The following is a 17,333-nucleotide window of genomic DNA, read 5'->3' on the forward strand; positions in this document are numbered from 1 at the left end:
CAAAGTTATATTTCCTTGATAATAAAAAATGAAAAAAACTCTATTTTCTGAGTTTTTTTCCGGGTATTGATTTGGTTTTTAAGAGGTTGCACTTTTTAGGGGTATTTTTTTAGGTATTGATCGAGTATTTGATAAACTCGGTTTCAAGTATTAGAAAAACCATGTTTAGGTTATGGAACCGGTTCCGGTTTTGTTGTATTACCGGGTACAAATCGGGTCCGGTTCCGAGTATGGGTTCTGGTACTTGCATACCCTATTGGTACCCTATGGGTAGAGTCGGGTAAGGGTTCAGGTATTAAAAACCAGGGTATGAAAAATCGGTTCCGGGTTTTATTATCGGGTTTGGTTCCGAGTTCGAGTTTTGTGTGCACCTCTAAATAAGTTGGTTTATTCATTTTGGTGAACAATCCAATTCTTATAATACGGCCTGATCTTAGGAAGCATCAGGCCCAATAGAAATTACTAAACAACAGGCCCAGTTCTTATAAAACTAGCCAGCTTATGGAGTTATTTAGTTCCTCAAAATAACACGAAAGTAACAAGTTTAGCAACCGAAATACCCACTACCTAGTAGTATAGGTGTATAAAACTGGTTTTTTTCCAAACCTAACTAGTTTGGGTTTTGCATAGAACTAGTCAAACTGATCCCAACAAGTTCTGTTCGGTTTAAATCGGTTTAAGAAAAAAAACGGTTTCAAGACCGGTCTGATTATGAAATACCCAAATCGCTATACCAACAGGCGGTTCGGTTTGGTTTGAGAACTGGTTTGACATAAACCGGTTTTAGAAACAACCGGTTTGATTCGGTTTCTGGTTAACTGGTTTTGTTAACACCTCTATCCATTAGACAATAACACCAATGCGTTAATTAATGGGTCTGGCCTAATGATATCTTTGTGTTATAGATCTAACTATCTAAGTATTTAATTGTAACTTTGTGACTTAGAACTTACCATACAAATCATATCACACTTAAGAAACTAAAACAATTTGACCGACTTGTCAGTTTGAGACCTTTCATATTCACCGATAAAACTTTTGAGTTTATTAATGAGTCAACACACCTTAGTATGATTCTTCTAAATTTCAAACATTCGTATGACTAAGGCTGAGCAAGATAAGGGTCGGACCCTTAAAACCCGGTTACCCGACTCTTAAAACCCTTAATTAGACCCAAATAAATAATATGGGTCGGGTCAACGGTGTTTAAATTTCACCTTAAAGGGTAAAAGGGTTTCAAGGGTCCGACTCTTTTTCAAACCCTTGACCCATTTACTAGATAGATATACATCAAATTCACGATTAATCTGAAATTTTATGAGATGTATTGTATTTCATATATGATTCATCAGAAATTTCCCAACTACTAAGAAAAATAAAATTAAAGAGCCATACAAATGGAAACATATATATGGAAATCATCGAATTGTTCTCTACATGTAATTTGTGAATGTGAATATTGTTTGCATCTGTTCAAATGTTTGATAAACTTTCGAAGTTAGATTTTATTATGTTATTAAATGAAAGTATAATTGTTTTAGGATTCAAATATTAAAGTCATATATGAGATATGCAACTAACAAATACAAAAAAGAAGATGCGACTAATGTCTTAAAGGGTAAAGGGTTGGACCTTTGAAACCCTTATTTATACCCGACCTTTTTATTGTTTAGAGGGTAGAGTCTCGGGTCCACATTTCTTCCTAAAAAGGTAAAGGGTTCGGGTAGGGTATTAGGTAAAAGGGTCGGGTCTTACTCTTTGAATAGTCCTACGTATGACTATGATGATTGTGTGACTACAACGATAAAACTGTAGTTTCGCAAATAAGAGCATTCTCAACCCATTCTCTAAAGTTGTCAAACCCATATAATTTAGGGTAAATTTTAAGAAAACCATCAAAATCACCTCTCCAATCCATTCCCTATTATATGGATGAGTTATATGGTAACTAAAGTAAAACCCCAAATATAGGGACTCATTTTTTATCCATACCATATAATATATCACCTATCTCCCAATCACCATTTACTATATAACAAGACAAAAGAGAAAAAAATAATAAAGAATTAATTCATGGATGTAGACGGGTGCCCGCGCGATGCAGCGAGAAACACATAATTTGATAAGCACGTAACAGATTTATGGCCGTTTATTGTTTTATTTGAAACAGTGAAATCGTTTGTTGGTATATGTAGACGAATAATTCTTATTTTAAACTCAATTTATTATCGAAATCGGAACCAAATCGTTGGTAATGATTCAGTTTGGTTTGTTTCAATTTCAACGATCTGGTTTCAGTTTTCAACAATAAAATACCATTACTAACGATGTGCCTCACATTTTAATTCAAAACCATCAAAAGCGGACCACAAACACCTATACATAAAATACTATTTTTAAAACTTAAACAAACTATGGCAATATCATACTCAAATTAAAGAGAATAAAATGCTCGTTTTTATAGTGTAATTTTTTTAAAAAATTATTAACGTACGAAAAAGTTATGCCCGTTTAAAAATCATGGGGAAAGTTGGGTTAAAAGTGAAATTTAAAAGAGTGGGTATATAAAAGATAGAGGTTGAATTTGTAACTATTCTTTACATTTGCATAAAGTTGATTAAAGTAGAGGGACTAAAATTGTAACTATATTGGTAAAATAAGAATACACGTGATATTTGTGTTTCAAATTACCACTTTGTCCCTCTTCAAACTTGTACCAAATGCTTAAGAATTGTAAAACCCTTAAAATAATCGTCTTAATTTGCCCTTCACTCGTATATTATATATAGTAAAAATGAATAGAGAATAGAATGTGAAATAATTTTGAAAAATGATAGACAAATTTATGAAATTGTGTTTTTTTGCTAAATTATATGGAAAAATATATAGAATGTGTTGTGAATGCTCTAATTGAATTAACTGAACTGAAAAGTCAACGATGTTATGGTTAACCGAAAATCATGGTTTGGTTTTGGTTTGTGTTTGCGGCATAACTAAATTAGTTGAATCAAACCAGTTGTACACTTAGCTATTGAAAATATGAAATATAGTAGTGCCATTTTAGTTTCGGAAATACCTTCTTATATTTTCATGACTTTTATACTTTTAATAGTTGTAACGGCAGCAAGATTTTATTATAACAATTACAATTTGTTAACTGAATGAACCGAACAACAATACCGACGCACATTTTAATAACAAATAGCCAAAACCGATCCGTTATCAATTTTCAATGAAAGTATTTGGTTATGGTTTCGGTTAATCAGTTTTAGATATTAACCTAATCGAATCAACCCATATTTACTGGATATATCAACCAGTAATAACAGTGTGTTCAAAACCAAAGGTGATTTAGTAGTTGCAATTAACAAAACTGATACAAATGTTCACATATAGACAAAGATACATGAATAAAGATCCTAATATTAATAGAAATTAAATTTGACTTTGTGATGACATCGTATATATTAAAGGATGCTTTTGTCATGGTTAGGCAGTCGAATCCTCCTTAACACTTTCTCAAGTCACATAAGCAATGATTAATATGCTAGTTAATTGGTAATGATTTGAATTAACCACCACATGATATGACGCAAATTAGAAGCTAAATGTCAATAATCAGTTGATGATGTCTAACCTATAAAATGCATAAGTGATCCAGTATGCATGCAATTGGAATGATTATTCAAGGACTTTTAATTGGACACTAATTGTGTTTAGGATTTTTGGATTATAATGATGGTAACTTGTAATGCACGTATGCATGCATAATAATAATTAGACTCAAACAACTTTTAAATAAATTGGAGCATGATTTAAAGTTGTTATATGATTTATTACAAATGTTTGTAGCTAAAGAATTTATTGTACTCCCATGTGGTCAAGTTTGATATTAATAGTTATATGACTTATATCTTTATGCCGGTGAGTTTAGTGTTTTTTTTATGGTTTATTATTTTTACTCTTCTTTTGTCTTCGAAGTGAATTCTATCCATTGAGTATTATGCCATGATCGCATGATTACAAAATTTGATTCTACCACTGTATAATTTTTCTCTCGGCAAAAATATTTGTTGAATAAGATTGACTAGTTATTTAGTTTGAGTTCACTTTTAATAGTTTTACATACACAAGATCTAAGTATATATATGGTCAAGCCGATAAAAAGGTTACAAGGACGAGTGTTTTTATCGCCAAATGTTACCATCGACAAAATGATATGGTTTTTTCTTTTAGCTGTCAAAATTGAATCCGAAGCCTCTAATATAAATGAGAGTCTTTATATCGGCATTCTACTTCTAACTATATGAACTAAATACACTCCAAATTCATTTATTCTCTTCTTGTGTTTTAATTTTTTAATTTTCTCTTAAGTTAATAACATAAACTTCTTTTATTCTTTCTAACACAATAACATAACAGTATACTTTTCTATTTATAAGACAACGAATTCATTTATCATTTAAGAAGGGCTAAAGAGTCTTAGGCTCACAAGTATACCTTAACGTCAAGTACGTTAAAGCTGAGTTGACAAGGGTTAAAAAGTGGCATATCACTCTCTTTATGAGTTAAGGGGCGTTAAAAGCAATGTCTGATAAAATGTTAGCAGATTTTAAAATCCTCTACACACGCACACAAAATAATTTAAGAATTAATTCACATTAAACAAAGAGAGGTAAACATGATAAGGTAGATGATATGATAACTATGTAAAGTGAATAAACGTGAATGTATACCCCATAACTTATGACACCGAGTTCATCTATCATATAAGAAACATTGGTTAAAGAGTAGTCTTAGTTTTGGTATGTTTTTCTCCCCTTATTAAATGCAGCCTGCGAAATTTAGGGAGTGAAAGTGGGCAATAATATAGAGAGAGAAGATTGAATAGACATTACTAATTGGAGACATGATTACAAATTGGAGCATAACTGGGGTGGTGTACGGCGACGACGGTGTGGTGGCTGAGGGTGGTGGGGGGCCATCATAAGTCATGATCGAGGTTGGCATCACTTTTGGTAGCAAAGCGTTTCGTCCCACCATGTGCACACACAACAACACGAATATTATCATTATTATCATTTTTAAACCAATGTTACTTAATAATTTGTTTATAGGAGCAATATAGCCTTTTAAACTGGTAGCAAAGAGTTTCGTCCCACCACCTCCCTCCTTTTGATTGCTTTTATAATTTTATATAATCTCCAAGAAGCCGCAAATACATTAGCCTCATCATTGATTTTCATATTAGAGCCGGATCAAAAAGAGAATTTAAGTAAGAAAAGTAAAAAGGACAATTTATGACTTTTTATCTAGTTTCATCTTTTTTTCAAATTACAACATTTTATATACTTCGTCGTTTAAAAGTACGGTATATATTTTTTAAGGGGCTGTTTGTTTACATCTGAATGGAATCATTCAGATGTAGACATCTGATTCTGATTCATTCAGACTTTAGTCTGTTTGGTTCCAAACAAAAAAACATCTGAATGGTTAAAATTAGGTCTGAATCATTTAGACTTGTTGTTGCCTCTGAATGGGACAGAAGTTCATTCAGACCTGACTCATTCAGATCTGAATAAACCAAACAGCCCCTAAGTATGACATGGTTATCCATTATAGTTAAAAGCGACATTTTTTTAAAAAGTTGTTATAAGTTGTAGTTATGGTGCGTGATTATTTATATAAGGTTGAATGATTATACATATATGGTTGCATGGTTGTAATAAATATCCAGACTAGACGAGAGCAATTAATCCCACTTAATTCAGATTAGTCGCTAGTCTTCACCTTATCACCCGACTATCGATTATTACAACATTGGTTATATGAATATTTTCTTTTTTAAAATAGAGAGGAAACCTTGTTACTATTTTATGAAGATTTTCTTTTTAAAATAGAGCAAATGTCATACAAAATATTCATAATTTTGTTCAAAATTACTAAATGAATTTTGATGTGCAAAAATCATTAAAGAACTCCTTGAGAAAAAAATAAAAAGTATGTCGTTCTCTTATGATATTTACCTTCTATTATTTGTTATGGAGTAAAAGTAAATTTGCAAATGTAGTGTGTGAGCTAGCTAGGGTGAGGGTAGAGGTATAGACTCTAGAGGAGGGTGGGCAAGGAAGGAATGCACCAAGGTGGGATAAAAAAGGTAACGTGAGGAGAAGGTCAAACAGGGAAAGACGATACATTATTATTATTGTGTATGGGCATGTCCCCCTTTTATCTACTTTTTCCTTTTTACTTAATTATAGTAAAAAAAAACTTATATTATTGTGACATCTTTCTGAGTTTGGATGTGATCGAATTTGTGTGTATATATTCGCACGTTTTAATATGCATGTATGAGTTTGTGTGTGTTCAGCAGATTTGTATTCATTTGTAAACATTTTTATGATATACTTGAAGTGGGTGTCGTATACTAGTATGATTGTAGAAGTCAATAGGTGTTTTCAAATCGATTGACGGGAAAGTCGCAACTATGTACTCAGTCTAGGGGGAGCAATCAGACATGAAAAACTATAAAAAATTTAATTTTCTGGAAATTATATATATATATATATGTGTGTCAAATATCATAAGTTTTATAATATTATAACAAAATTTATGAATATCAATATAAATAATAAAATATACTCCGTACATGTTTAAATAGTAAAGTTTTATAAACATTAATAATCTTTAATTAAAAAAATGATATTTTATTATTTAATATTATAAACATAAGGATCATATTGTATTTTTTAATGTCAAAATCGGTTCGATTTAACTGGCTAGCTAAATCCAATTCTGGCTGAGATTGAACCAATTTGAACAATTTCGAGTAAATAGATGGTGTTAAAGAAAGTCGTTTCGACACCATACCTTTTAGAAATTACTTGGCTAGTATCGGTCTTCTAAATCTACTTTTAGAAAAAAAAAAAACTGGGTGTAGTAAAAATCAAAATTATATATTGCAATAAAAATCAAGATTACATATTGCAAGTGAGTGTAGTAAAATCCTATATAAATCAAATTTGTTATATATATATAATTCAAGTTTCTTTTATCTTGCATCAAATAAGGTTGGTGGAGGGTTATTTTGAACCCTACAAGAAAGTGTGTACGAAAACCCTGAGTTACCTACGAAGAGATCGTGTCAGAAACAAAAATATATGTTTGAATTTGAGTGTGAACTCTGACAGACTACAATAGAATAGGGTAGATTTTGGAAATAATTGAAGACTTGTAGCAGTGTGAAAACCATGATAATCAACTTCTACTTTTACTTTTTTATACCCTCTATCTTTAGAGTGTGAAGTGTGAAAACCCCTCAATTATTCCCATTTTCTACATCCATAGATTCACTACACTGCTTGTTTCTCTTATTGGTCAAAACAAAAATAAATAAATTTTGATTTCACAATTTGTGTTCATTTAAACTTGTTGAAACCATGATCATATAATCAACATCAACATTTATGACTAGGGATAGAAATAGTCAAATTTATTTTATTGTATATTTACAAGTTCTTGACTTTTTAAGAAGAAAGAAAAATCAAACATTGACTTGTGGGTTTCTGGTTGTACGTACTTGTTCTTTGGGTAGCTACTTCCCGTGTTAATCTAGTTTGGTTATGTGATTCGTTGCTAGACTTGATCATCCGTGAGACTGATTCTTAGTAGTAACTGATCATCGGTTATAACCATGATCAATATATTATTTTGTTTAACATATCATGCAAATTACGTATTATACAAAGCATGGTGTAAAATATGCGTTTGAGGTATCGTGGAATATGTCATGGTGTGTTCGTATAATATTCGTTTATTTCTCATTAAAAAAAGTCAAAAAAATAATTAGGATAATAAAATAATTTATAGAATAGAGAGCATACATGCATTAAATATGGAGAATAAAGTTAAGGAACCGCCTCTTCAATACATATGTTAATTATACATCATCTAGTGGTATGGTGTTTGTGTCAATTCGAAAATAAGGTGGTTGGTTCAAACCCATATAATGCAAGGTTAAAGGGATTTCGGATGAAATAATTGCTCTAAATAGAAATAAAGATGTAAACTTCATTAAGCATTCACAAGGTTTGCTCTCATTGTAGCGTTATATATGTTGTTTGAACTTTGTCGGGAAAGGCAGGCTTGACTGGCATTGTTTAAGTGAAGATTAGCTTAGGCTTGTATGGAGATCGCAAAGGGTGGCCATGTATCTTTTTTGTTGAATGATCAGCTAACCCTAATATATAATATATGTTCATTTCTTGTACTATGTAATTCCTCACAAGTGAGACGAATAACAAAAAACGAATTACCCTAGTTGCAACTCATTGATGTAGGTCATCTAGCTAGACCAACCGTGTAATTCTCTCGTGTTCATTCTCTTGTTTATTTTCTTGAAATTGATTGTGTGTGTGTTTTTGATAATGGAACCCCTAACAAACTAACCTATTTAGAGATTATGACAAGCTTGGTAAATGTAATTCGATTAAAAATCTTTGATTTCTTTAAAAACACAACATATAACAACTTGTACCGAAGCAAGACCAAGAATATATAAATATGAAAGGCAACTAGGTAATGGGTCAAGTTATTCTACGTAAGGTAATAAAAATGAGAAGTGTGATAAGCCATAAATAATTGACATGTGTCAATTGGGGATAAAAAAAATGGTATAGAGGTAATTGTACACATTTTCTCTCTTCACATGCAAGACACATGTTAATACTCCCATCATTTTATATCATTTATAACTTTTTCGTATATATTTTTTTAAAAAAAATCATCATAATAACAAGCGTTTTTTTATCTTTAATATGAGTATGATTTTTGTTACATAATATTAAAACAAAATCACGTCATTGTGTCTTTTCGTTTATCTTGTGTCTTTTTTCGTCATTGTGTCTTTTCGCACACCATTATGTCTTTTCGCTTATCATTGTGTCTTTTTTCCTTATTGTGTTTTTTTGTCATTGTGTCTTTCAACTTATCATTATGTTTTTTAAATACTAATAACACCGTTGTGTAATAATAATATGTAAAATAATGATAAAATAACAACAAATTATCTAATACATAAAACACAATGATTAATACATGTTACACAATAACTTGAAACGTAAAACACAGTGGTGAATATGTATAACACAATGACCTAAAACGTAAGACACAATGGTGAATACGTATAACACAATGACCTAAAACGTAAGACACAATGGTGAATACGTATAACACAATGACCTAAAACGTAAGACACAATGGAAACAACATATTACACAACTGACTTGAACGTAATATACAATGAACGCAATGCTATTTTTCTCAAATTAAATGAATTTGTCATATGTCTATCCGAATAAAATACAACGAACGTATTACACAATGACTAAAAGTTAATGACGAACAAAACGACACAATGACGTAATCTTTGTTTTAATTTTTGTCTTTAATATGCGTACCAATTGAAAAATATAATGATCAAAATCTATAATACAATTCATATGAAAACTTAACTAAAAGACACAATGAACAACAAAAAAACATAATTAAAAAAACCCATTAAATTTTTTTATATAATAATATGATACTCATATTAAAGAAAAAAAAAAAGCTTATTATTATAGTGAATTTTTTCAAAAAAATAATGTCGTATGAAAAAGTTATTGACATTTTAAAATGATGGGGGATTTGACATGTGTTTTGCATGTGAAGAGAGAAAGTCAACAAATGTGGGTTATTACTTTCATGCCATTTTCATCAATTTTTATTTATTAAATTAATCTCAGTCATTCACATGTAAGATTAATAAACTAGATTCTTTATCACCTTTCTCATTTTTGTTGTCCTTTGTATTTTAACGTTACCCCTTGATAATTTCTTTAAAAAATCCAAAAAGAAGAACCGTTATTTATGTATTAAAAAGAAAACATACACGCATTTATTGCAAGAGAAGAAATACAAGTTTGATGACTTTGAACTATTTGTAAATGTACTTTGAAGGTGCTTGTGATAAAGATGTGAACTTAAGTCTTCACAAGGACTTCCCATAATTGTAGGGTCTATATCTTGGTTTTTTAATTACTAACAGGTAATTGACTCATTCGATCGTCTTTATTTTATATTTAGGAGGAAACCCATCATATACGAGAAAAGCTCATGGTCCAACCTGAAACCCCTTCTTATTATTCACATGTGGGACTCGAAATTAAGATCTCCCTCTCTTTAAATTGAAGTGTTTTGGTGTCTCAACTCAATGACTTGAAACGTGGATCATTGGCGTCTAATATATTAGTTGAACTAGGATAGTACCCGTGTTACACACGGGTTGAAAATCGATAAATAACAAAATCAATATAGACAACCGTAAAATTTCATAAATAGATAACCATATATTAAAATTAGGATGGCCTAAACAAAATCTTAGAGAGTAACATTGTCTACATAAAAAATTAATAATTACACAAACTTGTCTATATTAGCAAAGTCATGAAAATATTTAAATCGTATTGTCCCAGTATTAACTTAAAAAATTTTCATCCAAAAACAAAAACATTTTTTTATAGAACCTGAAAGGGAATATCTCATAGAATAGTAAATAAGTCTCAAAAGTGTTCCAACTAGGTCGCTTATGCATATTTTTCCCAAATCGGGTCACTAAATCTTCAAATAAAGTCTCACTGATTCTCCGCCACTCAACGTCAACATAAAAAAAAAGATAAAAAGAGTTCATATATGAAACAAAAAAGATAAAGGCTAAAAAACATGTTAAAACCTTTAATTTAATAAAATATAAAAGTTGAGTGGCTTAATTGAAACACTTTTTAAGTTGAGTGACTTAATTGGAACACTTTTGAAACTTTGTTACTATTCTATGAAAACAAAACAAACCATGCAACATGATTAAGTATTAAACTAAAATGTTAATGTATGTCATAATGAGTTTATTTAACATTAATGTCTAGAAGATTATGTAAAACTAAAAACAAAATGTGTGAATGTAATAATTATCATATAAATATAGAAAACCATAAAATTTCACATGAAAACATTAAGAAAATCATAAAATTTAACATAACTTTATAACCACAATCTTAGAAATTTAGATGTTTAAAAAAATGCAACAAACTGGTCATCATAATCATAATATTTTTTCACTGAACAATATATAAGACATTTCTTTTTTATAAGAATATACTAAAATTATGTAACAAAACAAACTGTTATGACAATCAAAAACTTAAATTTAGTCTTTCATAATACTATAATTAATTGATCTTTAAAATGAAGTTTTAATCAATATTCAATAACATGTTAATTTTCATTCAAGTGTTTGACATATAGTTGGTTCCTGATATATATCATTCAGGAATAAGCCAAAGTTTTCTCATCCATTTTTTATAACTCGTTTGTGGATAAATTATATTAATTATTATTGAATACATATAAATATAATAATAATCTAATATTGTTTTTATAGATTGTGCTATTTAGCTTTTATGTTTTTTTTTCAACGTGTATCCGTTTAACTCGTTTTCTTTGTAGCTATACTATTTTTTACCCATTTAGATAATTGAATCTACTTAGGAGATTAAACTTTTCGTCATATTTCGTACATGCTAATTTAGTAGTGATGAAAATAGAAATTTACTTTTATTAAACTTTAAACATAGAAATATTTAGAAAATGCTTATTTCCTTATGGGAATAATATGAATAATTAAATAAAACATTCCATGTTCACTAATAGTTATTTTACGAAAAAAAATGTATAAATTGAGGAGAAAACGTTTTTTTTATTTTTAGCAACCACTATTTGTTTGACAGTTATGCTAAAATCATTTTATGTCTCATTTTTCGGTGTTTAAAAATAAAATAATAAATGTAAATTAATAGTTGTCAACTTAAGAATGAATTTGAAGTAAAAACTTATATTATGCCAAGAAAAGTATTATCCTTTTGTACAATAAACATAATGATTACAATACAATTTAAAACATAAATTAGTATATGATACATATGAATATGGTTGATGACTATTAAATAAACTTTATAATTAATCTTATTTAAATAATTATAAGTTAAAAGTTACAAATAATTTTTATTTTTAGTTAGGAATAAGGTATTGATATAATTTTAATAACATAATTAAAAGTGTAACGGTTACTAAATAAAGAATTAATTAGTAATTGTATTTAATATATCAATAATTTTGGTAATATAATTATTATTGATATAAACTGAACAAATGAAAGATTAATATATTTAAGGGAACGATTATTATTGATATACTCGTTATTATTGATATCTAGATTAGAGCCCGTGTTACACACGGTTGCAAATATAAAATCAATAACATAAGAATTTGTAAAAAATATACTTAGTTTTTCAAACCTGGGTCATAGTTCAATATGGTTCCAAATGCTAGTATTTGAACTAAAAATATATTTCAAACCCGTGTCATATTTGAAACGAAAGTACGAAATAATTCGTAGTAGTTGTAGAGATTATAATTTTGAATTTAAAATTGAAATAGATTGGAAGATATTTTTGAATTTCGGTTTGTTAATATTAACAAAATTGTAACTTATAATTGACTGGTCAAGATTACTAAACTAAGAAAACTGTAATTATGCTAATTTTAGTTTTTTTTAAATATAGTCAAAGTCCAACTGTATAATATATTATTGTAAATTTCATATAAATGTTGAGAATTTGAATTTGAAAATTATTTAACTTTTTTTTTTTGTAAAATATCATATAAATAGAAATGAGAATAAATTATTATTATTAAAATTATAATAATTTCCAAATTTACCAAATTTAAAGTCAAATGATTAACCTATAAAAATTCGATTTTTGAAAATATGGTTAAAATCCAGCTGTATAACATATTATTGTAAACTTCATATAAGTGGTCAGAATTCGAATTTTAAAATGGTTTATATACATATATTTTATTATTCAAATTTAGGAATAAATATATTAAGTGATTTAGTTGAAATCGACATTAAATTCATAATAACTTGAAACATTTTGAAATGGTTATTAAAACTAAAATCTTATTTATTTTAGGCATGAATACTGAAAAATTATGAAATGGGTTTATAATTATGGATAATATTAAAAAAATTAAGAATGTTTTCAAAAAATTAGTCAAATTCGTAATAAGAATTAGGTTTAAATATATAAATGTTATTTAAACATATTTAATATAAATGGTCAAATTAAGTCAAATGGTTAATATGAAATTTAGTAAAATCCGGTTTTTAAAAATATAGTCAAAGTCAAACTGTATAACATATTTTTGAATTTGAGTCAAATAATTAATTATTAAATTATTAAAATTATAATAATGTACACATTGTTGCCAAAATTAGAGTCATCATTAATTATCAAATAAAACCCAAAATAATATACTAAAACTGTATAACCTAAAAAATAAAAAATAAAAAAGGGTTGAAATCATTATTATGGATCATTAAGTATAAAATAAAGGTTTAATTATACAACAATGATGTATACAATTACCGTAAAGTTAATTTGAATTTGAATTGGGGAAAATAAATTGAAATTATTTTATAATTCGTTAATCAAAGAACTTAATCTTTTATTAAGGAATTAATATAAAATGAACTAGCAAAATATAAAAACGATTTAGTATGAATGGTCAAATAGTAAATCCGGACGAAAATTTATTCAAGTTTTAACAAAAAAGTAAAGTATAACTATATAAATTGTAATAATGGGATAATTAAACTAAGTCAAACCATATAAAATAAAATATATATTTAATTATTTAGATTGGAAAGTTTAATTAATTGTTCATTCGATTATTTAAACAAATAAAGAAATTCAAACTATATAAATTGTATTAATGAGAAAATTAAATGTGTATATAATTTAAATTAATGTACATTATAATCTTACAAATATAGAATATACATGAATATTCAAAAAAGAAAAATACATCAAAATAAAAATTTATATATAAATCTTAAAAACTAATGATTAATCCAGAAAATAGGTCATATGAGTCGGGACAATAACCTGAAATGATAAAGTCGAATATTAATTCATATTATGCAAGATTTGAATTATAACTTATAACCGGAAAATTTGAATGGTCTTACCGGAAAAACGAAATGGTGAGAATGACCATGGTATCTCGGAATTTTTTTTAGAATTTAAAGTGAAATTAGTTTGTATCAGTCGGGACATTGACCTGAAATTATAAAGTAGAATATTAATGTTGATATTATAGAACATTTGATATTTAATTTATAACCGTAAAATTTGAATGTCTTACCGGAAAAAACAAATAATGATAATAACCATGGTATCTCAGATCTTGATTTAGAAGGTAAAATGAAATATCCCTTACATCAGTCGGGACAATAACCTGAAATAATAAAGTTTTGTTATAACATTGATATTATGGAAGATTTGAATAATAATTTCTAACCGGAAAATTTAAATGGTCTTACCGGAAAAACGAAATAGTGATAATGTCCATGGTTCTCCTATTTTTATTTAGAACCTAAAAGAACAACATGTATAACAAAAACACAGGAAAAATATAAAACAACAATTGTTATAGATATAACACAACACCGAAAAACTTACCGGAAAAACGTAATAACGTTCACATATCAATTACATCGTCGTTTTTTATTTACAACATAAACTAATTAAATAAAATCATATAACAATGAAATCAATATAAAGGTTAGAGGAAAACATTACCGGAAAGAAGTATAGTCTTGCCGGAAAAACATATATCAACAATCGGAAGTTTATTATAAAATATAACCTTACCGGAAAACGATTAATACAATATAGATCTAGATGAAAAGAATATATGAGATGGTGGAAGAAGAATCCGTCTGGTAGAGAAAGAGAGAAAATATGTTTAGGGTAAAAATTTGTTAATTGTTAAGGTTTAAATATAGGGTAGGGATGATTTGGCAAGAATATGAAAGGAAATTGGTGAGTTGGCAATGATGTAACATTCTATGTGGACACTCTAAAATGGTGACATGTGGAAATTACTCATTGCTTTAATAGTATATATAGATGCACTTGTTTAGATATTATTACAAAACTTTATTCACATCATTATATATATGACGACATGTATCTAAGCAAAATGAAGAATACAAGCACAAAAGACAACCTAAGGCTAGTTTGGATTTGTTAATTATATGATATTAAATCACCAACCTAATTAATCATTAGTTATCCGTGTAAGTTTAAATCGAATTATTAAACCTTAAATGCATATCATTATATTTTTTCCTCTTTCAAATCGCCTAGACTTTTGCTTTTAATTGAAAGGATCTACACATATTGGATTGGACTACTTGGACCCCATGACTTTGAGGCTATTTCTTATTCTTCTAAATCATGATCAATAATATATTATATGTAGTATATGTTATAATATTAGCTTTAATTATAACAAGATTATTGAAATGATAATTGATCTTTATTATATCTAATAGACAATAGAGTGAATAGATATATGAGTTGTTAATTCTACTGGAATGATATTTCATTTCCATCGTTGTAGTATTTATACTACACAAAAGGTAAATGTACAGGAGACGAACATGACCATTAATTACATCTTGAGTGTTCTTGTGGCTAATGTCTTTTGACAAAATTGAAATGTGTCATTCATAAATAGTGTCGGTGGTTCACAACACTCCCCATTGGATGACACATTTTCAAAACTTCGAGGTCTTGAAGTACTGCCTCATTAAAAACCTTGCTAAAGAAAAAACCCAATGGGATTTTGCTTTAGCTAAGGGAAAAAGAGTGCAGTATATAGCTCCCCCTCAAATTGCAGGTCGTTACATTGTTCGTACATGGTGCATGCCAATATCATGAACATGTTTCCTGAATGTTGCTGTGGGAAGTGCTTTTGTGAAAAGATCAGCTGAGTTGTTGTTGGACTGGACATATCTCATTTCAACCTGATTGTCTTTAATAAGGTCTCGAGTATACTCAAAGTATCTTGGTGGTATATGTTTTGTTCTGTCACTTTTGATATATCATTCATTCATTTGCGAGACACAAGCTGCATTATCTTCATAGATAGGAGTTGGAATTCGATCTTTCTCTAGTCCACAAGAAATCAATATGTGTCGTGTCATAGATCTTAACCATACACATTCTCTTGAAGCTTCATGCAATGCAATGACTTCAGCATGATTTGAAGATGTTGCAATGAGTGTTTGTTTCTGAGAACGCCATGAAATCGCAGTTCCTCCATTCTTAAATACATATCCAGTTTGAGATTTTGCTTTATGGGGATCAGATAAATAACCTGCATCTGCATAACCAACTAACCCTTCTTTTGAATCGTTAGGATAAAATAAACCTAAATCAACAGTTCCTTTTAAATACCGAAAAATATGTTTAATGTCATTCCAATGTCTTTTAGTAGGGGATGAACTGAATCTTGCCAATAAATTAACTGCAAAAGAAATGTCAGGTCTTGTACAGTTAGTAAGATACATAAGTGCTTCAATTGCACTGAGGTATGGTACTTCGGGACCAAGAATCTCTTCATTATCTTCGCAAGGACGAAATGGATCATTGTCAACATTGAGTGATCTAACAACCATCGGTGTGCTTAAAGGATTTGCTTTGTCCATATTGAAACGTTTTAAGAGTTTCTCAGTAAGTTGACTGATGCACAAGTATCCCATTATGCATATGCTCAATTTGTAAACCAAGACAATATTTGGTTTTTCCAAGATCTTTCATTTCGAATTCTTTCTTTAAAAGAGCAATTGCTTCATTAATTTCCTTTTGTGTCCCAATTAAATTTAGATCATCAACATACACAGCTATGATCACATATCCTGATGTTGTCTTCTTGATGAAGACACACGGACAAATAAGATTATTTGTGTATCATTTGTTTATCAAATAATCACTCAAACGATTGTACCACATCCTTCCAGATTGTTTCAGTCCATACAAGGATCTTTGTAATTTGATGGAATACATTTCCTTAGGCTTTGAGCTTATTGCATCGGGGAGTTTAAATCCTTCGGGAATTTTCATATAGATGTCACTATCTAGTGATCCATACAAGTAAGCTGTGACAACATCCATAAGGCGCATCTCTAAATTTTTAGAGACTGCTAAGCTGATTAAATATCTAAACGTAATAGCATCCATGACAGGAGAATACGTTTCTTCATAGTCAATTCCTGGCCTCTGAGAAAAACCTTGAGCTACAAGTCTTGCTTTATATCTTGTAACTTCATTTTTATCACTTCGTTTTCTCACAAAAACCCATTTATATCCTACAGGTTTCATTGA

The sequence above is a fragment of the Bidens hawaiensis genome, unplaced genomic scaffold (genome assembly GCF_021521415.1).
Source record: "Bidens hawaiensis isolate Kalapana, Puna unplaced genomic scaffold, B.hawaiensis_p1.1 tig00014335_1, whole genome shotgun sequence".
Lineage (NCBI taxonomy): Eukaryota > Viridiplantae > Streptophyta > Magnoliopsida > Asterales > Asteraceae > Bidens > Bidens hawaiensis.